Raw genomic sequence first — 14,834 nt, 5'->3', positions numbered from 1 at the left:
TAGAGGAGTGTAAAAATTGCTTGTAATTGTAAATAATATATTAGATATCAAACTTCTGAAATTGTTTCTCTACAACTGTTATGACAGGAGTTGGTTCTTCAGTTTTGTACTCTTGTAGGCAAGTTCAATTAGGAGCAAAACAAAGAGTTTTTAAAGACTAGTAGAATTGAAACTGCCTTAATGTGTTTTATTGATTTTCTGTCAACACGTTATTATTTCCTGAGCATGTAAGATTCTGTTCCACTATAATCCCTTAAAGCAATTCCAGTTGTTTCATTGAGATTTTGTAAAACCTTATAAACCCCAGAATATGTTTTATGCACCTCTCAAGATTATTGAGTTTTTGTTAACTAATACTTTTTTAGTCAAACATTTGCACAAAACTAAGTAGACTAGACTCCATCTGAAACAATCTGATATAACTCTAGTAAAGAAAAAAAGACATGAGTATATTTGAAATAACCATAGTTCAAGGGCAAGATCCTGCATTGACTGGCATTTAGTCCAGCCAGATAAAAAATACTTTTTTTCTGGAAGCCTCATGTAAGTGCTAAAGCAGTCATCCAGGTATGAATGCTGCAGTTTCTCATCTAAACAAGAAAATTATATTACCCTTGGGTGGCTTAGGAGCTTTTAAGAATCATTTAAACAGAAGGACTAAGAAAACCGTGTGCAATGTTTGCTGCATTGTCTAAGCCTACATTTTCATGCTTGTGAGAGATTGCCAGCCATAAAAATAAAAGCCAGAATATTACAGGTGGGGAACTTAAAGGGACAGTCTACCATAGAATTGTTATTTTTTTAAAAGATAGCTAATCCCTTTATTTCCCATACCCCAGTTTTGCATAACCAACACAGTTATATTAATATACTTTTTACCTCTGTGATTGTATCTAGGAACCTTCTTCCAGCCCCCTGATCACATGACTGTGACTGTTTATCATCTATTGTCTTAAATTTATCATTGTATTGTGCTAAATCTTAAATAACTTTATGTGCCTGAACACAGTGTTATCTATATGGCCCACGTGTACTTTCTGTCTCTTTGTGTTGAAAAGAGATTTAAAAAGCCTGTGATAGCTTCTCCAGGGTCCATGTGGCCACTCTCTCGGCGTACTCGAGGGAATCCCACACTAAACTCCTCCACCAGGCATACATTCTCCCGAAGCTTCGAGCTAAGATGGTACCACAGGCAGTTGACAGCTGTAGTAAGTGTTCTTTCCCATCCCCTGACATTACACACCTCCTTTGGGACTGTCCCAAACTTGTTGGACTGTGGGGCAGACTTAGCTATTGGCTACATAGGGTTTTGGGCGATAGAGTCACCTTGACGCCCACCAACATTATATTCTTACACGATTTCGAGGTAATATCGAAATACCGAAAATTTCTCTACTCTGTGATACTCCTTACTAGGAGAATAATCTTGCAATTTTGGGCGTCTAATAAGCCCCCCCCTTTTAGAAAGCTCCTACATGCCATACATAACCAAGTGCTTATAGAACAATCAGATGTACAGGGGGACTTAGAGAAAAGAATTAAACTCTTCATACATAAATGGGAACCCTATCTTTTACATGTATCCCCTCAGGTGCGAAATAGGATAATCTACCCCTTCCGTAACTCTTTGTTCATGTTAGAAGAAAACCTTCATGGCAGATGGTGCCTCCCTCCCCCAACATCCACATCTTGAGAGCTATGCCATATCTCACTTTTGACCTTAAGTATCACCCGGCCCTAATACATTGACCCTTTCTTCCCCTGTGTGCCGGGGTGAGAGTACCCCCCCCCCCACTTCTATCCCCCGGAGTGGAGGGTTTGCACAAGGGTTTTCTCACCCTTGTTATGTGTTAAGTTAATGTTTGTTTTATGTTTGTTATAATAGAAAAATGCTGGACTCTGTAGCAATGTGGAACCAACCCTGCTGTTAACAACATTCGCTTCTCATTTTGTGTACATGTAATAGTGTCTCTGTATATGACGTTCTCATGTTGTGACGGAGCCAGTAACTATATAAATAAAGTTATTAAAAAAAAAAAAGCCTGTGATAAGAGGCAGCCCTCAAAGGCTTAGAAATTAGCATATGAGCCTACCTATGTTTAGTTTAAACTAAGAATACCAAGAGAAAAAAGCAAATTTGATGATAAAAGTAAATTGGAAAGTTGATTAAAATTAAAAGTCCTATCTGAATAATGAAAGTTTAATTTATACTAGACTGTCCCTTTAACTATATAGAGATCTTTACCCACATCACATCACAGTGTGAGTATGTTGTATTTGCTGATGTGGATGTTTTTTGAAAGCCTATGTACCTCGATTGTTACAAAGTATGGGCTGGATTACAAGTGGAGTGCAAGAATATTAGGGCTATTGAGCATGAACACCACCCAAGTTAAATTTGTATAAATACTCTATATACAGATGTTTCATAGGACAGTTTGTCCAAGGACCAGCGACGTACCCTGTATGTCGCTAGCCTTTTTTTGGGACTTGATTGTTTTATAGCGCGGTCTTGCCACCAGCGTTGAGACTGCTCTATTCCACAAAGCCTGCTGGAGGGAGTGCATTAATAGTGTGTTCTTGCTAGACTTGTGCTATTATGTCCGGAAAAAAACCTTAACGACCAGTGACATACAGGGTACATTGTGGTCATTAAGGGGTTAAGGTAATGCTTGATCATAGGACTGGATCATCACAGGATTGTTAATCAAACTATAGTTACTCATAGAACTATTCATCAGAGAACAGTCAATCATAAGATAAGTAATAATAGGACTAATTTGTGCAGTAAAGCTCATTATAGGCAAGAAATATAATAGAACTGCTCATCATATGCATCAATTATAAAATTAAGGGTTTAAATACAGATTATTGAAATTTTTATTAAACACTTGTAATACTATAATAAAACAATAAGTAGGGGAATAAGATGTTAAATGTGACCATTGTAATTCTATGTTAGTAGAACCGTAATAATATTTAATGGTAATCAATGTAAAATATAGTCATTTTAAGTTTATTTTACCATTCATGAGAAATACACACAGAGATGACGGCATAGATTCAGGTCATGACACAGAACTATGACACAGCAAAGATATATGACACAGAACTTACCCATAATTAAGCTCAGGCCTATCATACATGATCAAAATCATGAGCAAATGATGTGAGTTTAAGTTTAGTGATACAATTTGTTAAAAATGAGTTGATCAAAACAAGGTAAGTATAAAAAATTCTGTTAGTGCTATATGAGTACACAGATTGTTAAAAAATATGTTATCAAAGGTTTATCCCCTGAGCTGTCATAGTACTCCTGCATATGAAATGTCGAAGAATTCTTTACTAACCCAGCCATACTCCTGCTAAAACAATTTAAGGCACATGATCAAATCACATAAATGACAATAGCACTTACCCAATAACATACATTATGCACATAGAACACAGCAAAGTGCAAATGTATTAAATACCCCCATGGCCCTTACCTGTACAGCTATTCTTTTATGGTCAATAATTTTCATAAAACAAGGATTTGTAATTGGGATCACAACCTCTGAGAACTTTCATCTTCTCCCAAAAGGGGTTCCCAGACTCTATTAGAAAAGCAAAATCCGAATCTTAAACTGCATTTAACATTTTAATAATAACACATAAATTACAAAAATATACCTGTCACCAACTAAATAAAGTGAATTCAATCTTATTTTGGACTATCTGACACATCATTAGTAAATAATGGAACAACATTTTATGATTGAAAGTTAACCGTAGGTTTCATTAATTAATAATAATGAAGGGCGGTTCTCAATGTTGTTAGCCTAGACTTTTCATGTGATTGGTTGGAAATAGTAATTTGGCATTCTCAATAAAAGATTGTGATTTTTTTCTGTTCAAAATACATAAATTACCTAAACTAAAAAGTAGTAATAATAGATTCTCATTAGGCTAATTGCATTTTGTTGGTAGGCACTCTCCATATAATAAGCCAGAGTACGAATGGAATACGTGTGAGCGATAAGGGGTTTATCGTGGGTGTTTGCACTCATCGGGTTTACCGCTGGTATTAGAAGTTTAAAAATAAACGCAATGGCTAGAGCACAATCACCATTTACGATAGAAAGATTTCTGCGTCCTCAGAGCTATGGTTCACTGTTTTGTGAAACAAAAAAGTGTCACAAAACACATCAAAAATACATTTCAAAGTAAATTTGCACTCATAATAACATCATCTAATAAAATTATTCAATTAAAATATTGCACACAAAAATTATAAGGGCTCAAAGATAGGCAAAGGTTTTTAACTTAGAAATATATACATATACATGTCTAAAAATGGATATGTACTGTATGTATACACATACATCTATATGTGTGTACATATGTATTTATTTATGTAAATACTAGTCCTAAAGCCTGCGTACACGGGCCAATTTTTTAAGTACCGCGGTTCCAACCCTTGCTCCCTCTCTCTCCCCCTCGCTTTTGAGCTCTTTCTCTCCCCCCTATTTTGCTCTCTCTCTCCCCCTCTTTTGGTCTCTCCCCCCTCTTTTGCTCTCTCTCTCCCCCCTGTTTTGCTCGCTTTCTCTCTCTTCCCCCTCTTTTGCTCTCTCCCCCTCTTTTGCTCTCTCTCTCCCCTATTTTGCTCTCTCTCTCCCCATTTTGCTCTCTCTCCTTCCCTCTCTTTTGCGCTCTCTCCCCCCTCTCTTTTGTGCTCTCTCCCTCACTCCCTCTTTTGCGCTCTCTCTCTCCATCTGTTGCGCTCTCTCTCCCCCTTCTCTTTTGCACTCTCTCCCCCATCTCTTTTAAGCTCTCTCTCACCCCCCTCTTTTGCGCTCTTTCTCTCCCCCTCTCTTTTGAGCTCTCTCTCTCCCTCTCTTTTGCGCTCCCCCTCTCTTTTACGCTCTCTCTCTCCCTCTCTTTTGTACTCTCTCTCTCCCCTCTCTTTTGAGCTTTCTCTCCCCCGCTTTTGCGCTCTCTCTCTCCCCCTCTTTTGCGCTCTCTCTCCCCCCTCTCTTTTGAGCTCTCTCTCCCTCTCTTTTGCGCTCTCTCTCTCTCCCCCTCTCTTTTGCGCTCTCTCTCTCCCTCTCCTTTGTGCTCTCTCTCTCCCCCCTCTCTTTTGAGCTCTCCCTCCCCCTCTTTTGTGCTCTCTCTCTCCCCCCTCTCTTTTGAGCTCTCCCTCCCAATCTTTTGTGCTCTCTCTCTCTCCCCCTCTTTTGTGCTCTCTCTCTTCCCCTCTTTTGCGCTCTCTCTCCCCCCTCTTTTGCGCTCTCTCTCCCCCTCTTTTGTGCTCTCTCTCCCCTTCTTTTGCTCTCTCTCCTCCTCTTTCTCTCTCCCCCCTCTTTTGCTCTCTCCCCCCTCTTTTGCTCTCTCTCTCTCCTCCTCTTCCTCTCGCCCCTCTCTTTTGCTCTCTCTCCCCCTCTTTTGCTCTCTCTATCCCCCCTCTTTTACTCTCTCTCTCTCTTCCCCCCTCTTTTGCTCGCTTTCTGTATTGCCCTCCTCTCTTTTGGTCTCTCCCACCTCCTGTTGACCACGCCCCTTCTCGTGCGCCCCCGCGATGTCACGCCTTTACCACGACCCCATCACGGCACTTCCAGTCACAGCTGTTAGGCCACGCCCCCTTGCCATGCCCATGAGGTCATGCCCCATCACAACATGCCCCCAGGCAGCTTGCACAGTGCGCACTCCTCTGCTGATCAAGGCCAGGTATGTTTGTCCTCTGCAGTCTCTACTGCCCATGACTGCATCTGACAAACATACCTGGCCTTTTATTATATAGGATATATTTACAGACATATATACACATATAAACACATAAGTATATATTTACAACACATATTAACATATATATATATATATATATATATATATATATATATATAAGTGCATTGGAGCCCTATGCACTTAAGTAGATGAAAACGTGTAGCAGCATATTTATGCAATAGTCATTTTAATAAAGGTTTTAACTATGTATTTATTGTAAATATTTCACATTCCAATGTTCTGCACATAGCAGAATATGTTCTAAGTATTTTTAAATAGAAATTCCTATATATATATATATATATATATATATATATATATATACACACCTATATATAATCACTTGTATACATATATATTGTATCAAAATACCATCAATTATTTGTAGACATTTGTATTTAAGATTAAATAGAACATTTTCTGCAATGTGAAGAACATTTCATATTTTCATGTCAAGTTAACGCACATGAGAATATACGATCGGATTTGCGTGTGAGTTGGGCGTAAGTTGTTTTTGTTGCTCCATTGACTTCTTTGGGGGAATAGGTGAACAAGCATGTGATATTCTAAGTTTGGCTTTTTGCGCTTGTTGGGTTAGCGAGAGTACAAAAACTGTTTATTTTTAACTCATATACGGCTAGCTCACGAGTCTTGTGTTAGCCTTAAAAAGCAGCGTTGAGAGGTCCCAACGCCGCTTTTTAACGCCCGCTGGTATTACGAGTCTGGCAGGTACAGGTGTACCGCTCACTTTTCTTCCGTGACTCGAGGCTACCGCAAATCCCCTTACGTCAATTGCGTATCCTATCTTTTTAATGAGATTTTCCTAATGCCGGTATTAGGAGTCTTGGAAGAAGTGAGCGGTAGACCCTCTCTTGTCAAGACTCCTACCGCATTTAAAAGTCAGTAGTTAAGAGTTTTATGGACTAACGCCGGAACATAAAGCTCTTAACTAAAGTGCTAAAAAGTACACTAACACCCATAAACTACCTATTAACCCCTAAACCGAGCCCCCCCCCCACATTGCAAACACTAAAATAAATTATTTTAACCCCTAATCTGCCGACCGGACATCACTGCCACCTACATTATACCTATGAACCCCTAATCTATTGCTCCTAACATCGACAACACCTACATTATATTTATTAACCCCTAATCTGCCACCCCCAACGTCGCAGCCACCTACCTACAATTATTAACCCCTAATCTTCCAACTGGACATCACCGCCACTTTAATAAATGTATTAACCCCTAAACTGCTGCACACCCGCCTCTCAAACACTAGTTAAATTTTAATAACCCCTAATCTGCCCCCCCCAACATCACCGACACCTACCTACATTTATTAACCCCTAGTCTTCCGACCCCAATGTCGCCGCTACTATAATACATTTATTAACCCCTAAACCTAAGTCTAACCCTAAGTCTAACCCCCCTAACTTAAAATAATTTAAATTTTACGAAATAAATTTAAACATAATTAAATAAATTAATCCTATTTAAAACTAAATACTTACCTGTAAAATAAACCCTAAGATAGCTACAATTTAACTAATAGTTACATTGTAGCTATCTTAGGATTTATATTTATTTTACAGGTAAGTTTGTATTTATTTTAACTAGGTACAATAGTTATTAAATAGTTATTAACTATTTAATAACTACCTAGCTAAAATAAGTACAAAATTACCTGTAAAATAAATCCTAACCTAAGTTACAATTACACCTAACACTACACTATCATTAAACTAATTACCTAAACTACCTACAATTAATTACAATTAAATTAAATAAACTAAATTATGAAAAAAACAAACACTAAATTACAGAATATAAAAAAAGAATTATAAGAATTTTAAACTAATTACACCTAATCTAATCCCCCTAATAAAATAAAAAAGCTCCCCAAAATAAATAAAAATCCCTACCCTATACTAAATTACAAATAGCCCTTAAAATCGCCTTTTGCAGGGCATTGCCCCAAAGTAATCAGCTCTTTTACCTGTAAAAAAAAAATACAATACCCCCCAACATTACAACCCACCACCCACACACCCCTAATCTAAAACCCACCCAATCCAAAACATAACACTAACCCCTTGAAGATCACCCTACCTTGAGTCATCTTCACCCAGCCGGGCACAAGTGGTCCTCCAGAGGGTCAGAAGTCTTCATCCGATCGGGGCAGAAGAGGTCCTCAAGACAGCAGAAATCTTCATCCAGGCGGCATCTTCTATCTTCATCCTTCCGGAGCGGAGCGGGTTCATCTTCAATCCAGCCAACGCGGAGCATCCTCTTGAAACGAAGTCCTAACGAAGAATGAAGGTTCCTTTAAATGAAGTCATCCAAGATGGCGTCCCTTGAATTCCGATTGGCTGATAGAATCCTATCAGCCAATCAGAATTAAGGTAGGAAAAATCCTATTGACTGATGTAATCAGCTAATCGGATTGAAATTCAATCCGATTGGCTGATCCAATCAGCCAATAAGATTGACCTCGCATTCTATTGGCTGTTCCAATCAGGCAATAGAATGCGAGGTCAATCCTTTTGGCTGATTGGATCAGCCAATCGGATTAAACTTCAATCCGTTTGGCTGATAGCATCAGCCAATAGGATTTTTCCTACCTTAATTCCGATTGGCTGATAGAATTCTATCAGCCAATCGGAATTCAAGGGACGCCATCTTGGATGACATCATTTAAAGGAACTTCATCCTTTATAGGACTTCATTTGAAGAGGATGCTCCGCGTCGGCTGGATTGAAGATGGACCCGCTCTGCTCCGGAAGGATGAAGATAGAAGATGCCGCCTGGATGAAGATTTCTACCATCTGGAGGACCTCTTCTGCCCCAATCGGATGAAGACTTCTGCCGTATGGAGGACCACTTGTGCCCGGCTGGGTGAAGATGGCTCAAAGTAGGGTGATCGTCAGGGGGTTAGTGTTAGATTTTTTTAAGGGTGGATTGGGTGGGTTTTATAGTAGGGGTGTGTGGGTGGTGGGTTGTAATGTTGGGGGGGGTATTGTATTTTTTTTACAGGTGAAAGAGCTGATTACTTTGGGGCAATGCCCCGCAAAAGGCCCTTTTAAGGGCTATTTGTAATTTAGTATAGGGTAGGGATTTTTTTTTTATTTTGGGGGGCTTTTTTATTTTATTAGGGGGATTAGATTAGGTGTAATTAGTTTAAAATTCTTGTAATTCTTTTTTTATTTTCTGTAATTTAGTGTTTTTTTTTCTCGTAATTTAGTTTATTTAATTGTAATTAATTGTTTGTAGTTTAAGTAATTAGTTTAATGATAGTGTAGTGTTAGGTGTAATTGTAACTTAGGTTAGGATTTATTTTACAGGTAATTTTGTACTTATTTTAGCTAGGTAGTTATTAAATAGTTAATAACTATTTAATAACTATTCTACCTAGTTAAAATAAATACAAAGTTGCCTGTAAAATAAAAATAAATCCTAAGGTAGCTACAATGTAACTATTAGTTATATTGTAGCTAGCTTAGGGTTTATTTTATCAGTAAGTATTTAGTTTTAAATAGGATTAATTTATTTAATTATGTTAAATTAATTTTGTTTAATTTAAATTATATTTAAGTTAAAGGGGGTTAGGGTTAGGGTTAGACTTAGGTTTAGGGGTTCATAAATTTATTATAGTAGCGGCGACATTGGCGGCGGCAGATTAGGGGGTAATAAATTTAATATAGTTGCTGCGACGTTGGGGGGGCAGATTAGGGGTTAATAACTATAATGTAGGTGACGGCGATGTTGGGGGCAGCAGATTAGGGGTTTATAAGTATAATGTAGGTGGCGGCGGTATCCAGAGCGGCAGATTAGGGGTTAATAATCATAATGTAGGTGTCAGTGATAGCGGGGGCGGCAGATTAGGGGTTAATAGGTGTAAGATTAGGGGTGTTTAGACTCAGGGTTCATGTTAGAGTGTTAGGTGCAGACGTAAATTTTCTTTCCCCATAGGAAAAAATGGGGCTGCGTTAGGAGCTGAAAGCTGCTTGTTTGCAGGTGTTAGGTTTTTTTCAGCCAGCTCAGCCTTATTTTTTCCTATGGGGAAATCATGCACGAGCACGTTTTGCCAGTTTACCTCTACTGTAAGCAACGATGGTATCGAGGTGAGATGTGGAGCAAAATTTTGCTCAACGCTCACTTTTCTGAGGCTAACACCGGCTTGCAGAAAACTCGTAATACCAGCGTTGTTTAAAGGGAGCGGTAAGAAAAAAATGGACCATTAGCACCGCACACCCTTACCGACAAAACTCGTGATCTAGCCGAATATGAGCACAACCCGGCGAGCGCAAAAAGATTGCTTCTAGCGTAATTAACAATATATATATATATATATATATATATATATATATATATACAGCGGTTTCACAGGACAGGTTCCACTCAGAACAGGCCTCACCATGGTCGACCAAAGAAGTTGAGTGCACATGTTCAGCATCATATCCAGAGGAAATAGACGCATGAGTGCTGCCAACATTGCTGCAGAGGTTGAAGGGGTGGGGGGTCAGCCTGTCAGTGCTCAGACCATACACCGCACACTGCATCAAATTGGTCTGCATGGCTGTCATCCCAAAAGAAAGTGTATTCTAAAGATGGTGCACATGAAAGCCTGCAAACAGTTTGCTAAAGACAAGCAGACTAAGGACATGGATTACTGGAACCATGTCCTGTTGTCCGATGAGACCAAGATAAACTTATTTGGTTCAGATGGTATCAAGCATGTGTGGCGGCAACCAGGTGAGGAGTACAAAGACAAGTGTGTCTTGCCTACAGTCAAGCATGGTGGTGGGAGTGTCATGGTCTGGGCCTGCATGAGTGCTGCCGGCACTGGGGAGCTACAGTTCATTGAGGGAACCATGAATGCCAACATGTACTGTGACATACTGAAACAGAGCATGATTCTCTCCCTTCTGAGACTGGGTCGCAGGGCAGTATTCCAACATGATAATGACTCCAAGCACACTTCCAAGACCACCACTGCCTTGCTAAAGAAGCTGAAGGTGATGGACTGGCCAAGCATGTCTCCAGACCTAAACCCTATTGAGCATCTGTGGGGCATCCTCAAATGGAAAGTGGGGGCGTGCAAGGTCTCTAACATCCACCAGCTCCGTGATGTCATCATTAAGGAGTGGAAGAGGACTCCAGTGGAAACCTGTGAAGCTCTGGTGAACTCCATGTCCAAGAGGGTTAAGGCAGTGCTGGAAAACAATGGTGGCCACATAAAATATTGACATTTTGGGCCCAATTTGGACATTTCCACTTAGGGGTGTACTCACTTTTGTTGCCGACAATTTAGACATTAATGGCTGTGTGTTGAGTTATTTTGAGGGGACTTCAAATTTACACTTTTATACAGGATGTACACTCACTACTTTACATTGTAGCAACGTGTCATTTCTTCAGTGTTGTCACATGAAAAGATATAATAAAATATTTACAAAAATGTGAGAGGTGTACTCACTTTTGTGAGATACTGTATATATATATATATATATATATATATATATATATATATATATATAGAATCCAAGTAGTGCACTCTCACTTGCCAACCATAAACACAGACCAGGGTGCTTAGAGTAATATTCAATCAGATCAGGTAATACGCACTCACTGGATATTAGGCAGTAAATCTTTAAAATAGTTCTTCTTTATTTAGAACAACATCAGGATAAAAACATAGCGACGTTTAGAGCGTCTTGTGCCCTTACTCATGCTGTGGATTAAGAACAAACTTCTCCCTTATATACCATCTGTGTATAGGGTGTGGCTTAATTGATTGCAGTGAATTTTACAAACAGAATTTTTTTGATGGTACCCCCAACCGGTCAGGTTCCAACATAATGACTTACATTTATTTTCAACATTTTTATCAAGGCATTAATATCCCTATTGATTCTGTTTAATCTTTATATTTTTGCATCACTTAGGAAAAAACTATATTACACAGATAATTAAAAACAACTATAAAAACAAATGCAGATCATAATCCTTGTTTAATCCATTTGGATATAGAGTTTACAAATTTTGTATCCACCAAACTTCTTTCTTTTTAAGTAACAACTCTCTATTGCCTCCTCTTCTTTGCTTAGGTATATGGTCTATGACCTGAAAACTTAACTGGCTAACAGTGTGCCCTGCAGTGATAAAGTGTAATGAGACTGGCAGTGTCATATCTTTGCATCTTATTGAAGTTTTGTGTGCACTTATTCTGTCTCTGATAGGGTTAACAGTCTCCCCTACATAACCCCGCCCACATGGGCATTTCAAGACATATACTACATAGTTTGTATCACAAGTAAAGAGACCATTAATTTCTCTCTTTTTTGTATCATTGATTTGTGCTACATTTTTACCCTTTATCATTGAGTTGCATTGAGCATAGTGTAAGCAGGGATAAGATCCCTTGTTCCTAAGTGATGCAAAAATATAAAGATTAAACAGAATCAATAGGGATATTAATGCCTTGATAAAAAATGTTGGAAATAAATGTAAGTCATTATGTTGGAACCTGACCGGATTGGGGGTACCATCAAAAAAATTATTTTTGTATAATTCACTGCAATCAATTAAGCCCCACCCTATACACAGATGGTATATAAGGGAGAAGTTTGTTCTTAATCCATAGCATGAGTAAGGGCACAAGAGGCTCGAAACGTTGCTATGTTTTTATCCTGATGTTGTTCTAAATAAAGAAGAAGTATTTTAAAGATTGTGCTGTTGCCATTATCTACTTTTGGAAATATATATATATATATATGTATATATATATATATATATATATATATATATAATATATATATATATATATATACACACATACATATGTATTATGAGATTACGGTTTTCAGCACTTCACAGTTATACCAAAAAATTTAAATAAACGGCCAAAGTGAAGAAAAGACAGAGAAAAAGTTTACTGGTAATTCCCACAATCAAAAATATACATACCGTATGTTTCTTAAAGAATTCCCTGATCAAGCATAGATAATATAATCACATGTAGAGGCCTATTTATCAATGTGCGAGCGGACATGATACGAAGTAGCATATCATGTCTGCCTCACATCGATAAATGCCGACAGCATACGTTTTCGGCATTTATCATTGCACTAGCAGTTCTTGTGAACTGCTGGTGCATTGCCGCCCCCTGCAGATTTGCAGCCACTAGCAGGGGGTGTCAGTCAATCCGATCCTATCTGATTGGGTTGATTTCTGTCCGCGGCCTCAGAGCAGGTGGACAAGTTATGGAGCAGCTGTCTTTAGACCGCTGCTTCATAACTTCTGTTTCTGGCAAGCCTGAAGGCTAGTCGAAAACAAGGGGCAACAAGCACAATACGGAGCTTGATAAATATGCCCCCTAGACTCAAATACAAATAACTTCCAATAATTAACCCATAGTGCACATATGGGCCCCTATTTAAGAAAGATCTTGCAGACCTGATCCGACACTCCAGATCAGGTCCGCAAGACCTCTCTGCATGCGGAGAGCAATACGCTTTCCATATTCAGCATTGCACCAGCAGCTCACAAGAGCTGCTGGTGCAACGCCGCCCCCTGTAGACTCGAAGCCAATCGGCCGCCAGCAGGGGGGTGTCAATCAACCTGATCATACTCGATCGGGTTGATTTCTGGCGATTCCTGTCCGCCTGCTCAGAGCAGGCAGACAGGGTTATGGAGCACCGGTCTTTAGACCGCAGCTCCATATCTTGTGTTTCTGGCGAGTCTGAAGACTTGCCAGAACCACTGGCCCACAAGCTCCCAATGGAGCTTGATAAATGGGCCCTATGGAATTAACTAGAGAGCTCTCAATAATTACTGAGTCCAGGTGTTCAAATACGCGTATATTCCAAAATATATTCGTCTCCTAAGCTGGAAGTTGAATATAAGTAGTTACAGAAAGGATAGTCTTTTCCTGTATAGATCCAACTCTAGGTCTGTTCTATCAGGTGTTTCTTCTAGAGTCTTTCAAATATATATATATTCCCACACTTCTTTAGACATCTCTATGTATGCATCTCAATGGTAAAGGGACAGTATACACCAATTTGTTATATAACTACATGTAATAGACACTACTACATAGAAAAATATGCACAGATACTGATATAAAATCCATTATAAAACCTTTTAAAAACATACTTTGAAGCTCCGAGTTTAGCACTGTTGATAAAGTTAGATTGAGACACCCATTGAAAGAGGCTGAGAAAGCATGAACACTAGACACCCCTTCCTCTGCATATTTAGAGCCCCATAACACAAGTGTCTGTAGACATCATTATACATCTAAAACTTTGGGGCTTGGTGAGGAATACCATTTAAAAGTTAGCAAAACTCTACATTGTTACAAAAAACCTCCCAGATGGACTATATAAATGGATCTACAAAACATTTATGGGAAACAAAATGTAGTGTACAATGTACCTTTAAAGCCCTTTGCCTGCCTTTTTTTCTAACACCTGAGATCTCATATCTTTGAGCCGTTATGACTTTTGTGTTCAATATTTTTTTTAAAATATGTTTTATAAGATAGTATATAATCACATATTATGTGTTTTGTGGAACTTTTTAGGTTTCTGAAATAGTTAACCAGAGCTCTGAAGTCATGGTAATCATTCAAGCCTTTTTCAACTCGTAAATACGAGTGGTAAGCCCAGCAAGCACAACCCCAACAATAAACCCCTTATTGCTTGTGCGCAAAAATTTGCGCTCCACTCCATTGAGTTTTGTTTTGTCATAGGGTAGAGTAGAAAAAGATCTTTGGTGGAAGATATGGAGATATGATGATGAGCCATTGGGGCCGATTTATGAAGATTAAATTAGATTGGATTATTTTATTGTCGTACAAAGTATAAAAACGAGGACAACAAAATGTTATTAAGCATCTAATACAGACATAGCAAAAAGCAGTATAAGGTGCAAAAATTAGTGCAGTTGGTAATTACAAGGAAAAGGAAAACAAAAAAGCGCAACCTCGATTCAAGCAGTATTTATTGTACTTTAACAGATGAATAGATACAGGGTAAGTAATACAGTCACTGGAAAGATAA

Source organism: Bombina bombina, chromosome 5 (assembly GCF_027579735.1).
Source record: "Bombina bombina isolate aBomBom1 chromosome 5, aBomBom1.pri, whole genome shotgun sequence".
NCBI lineage: Eukaryota > Metazoa > Chordata > Amphibia > Anura > Bombinatoridae > Bombina > Bombina bombina.
The sequence above is the reverse complement of the archived record's forward strand: the minus strand, read 5'-3'. Positions refer to the sequence as shown.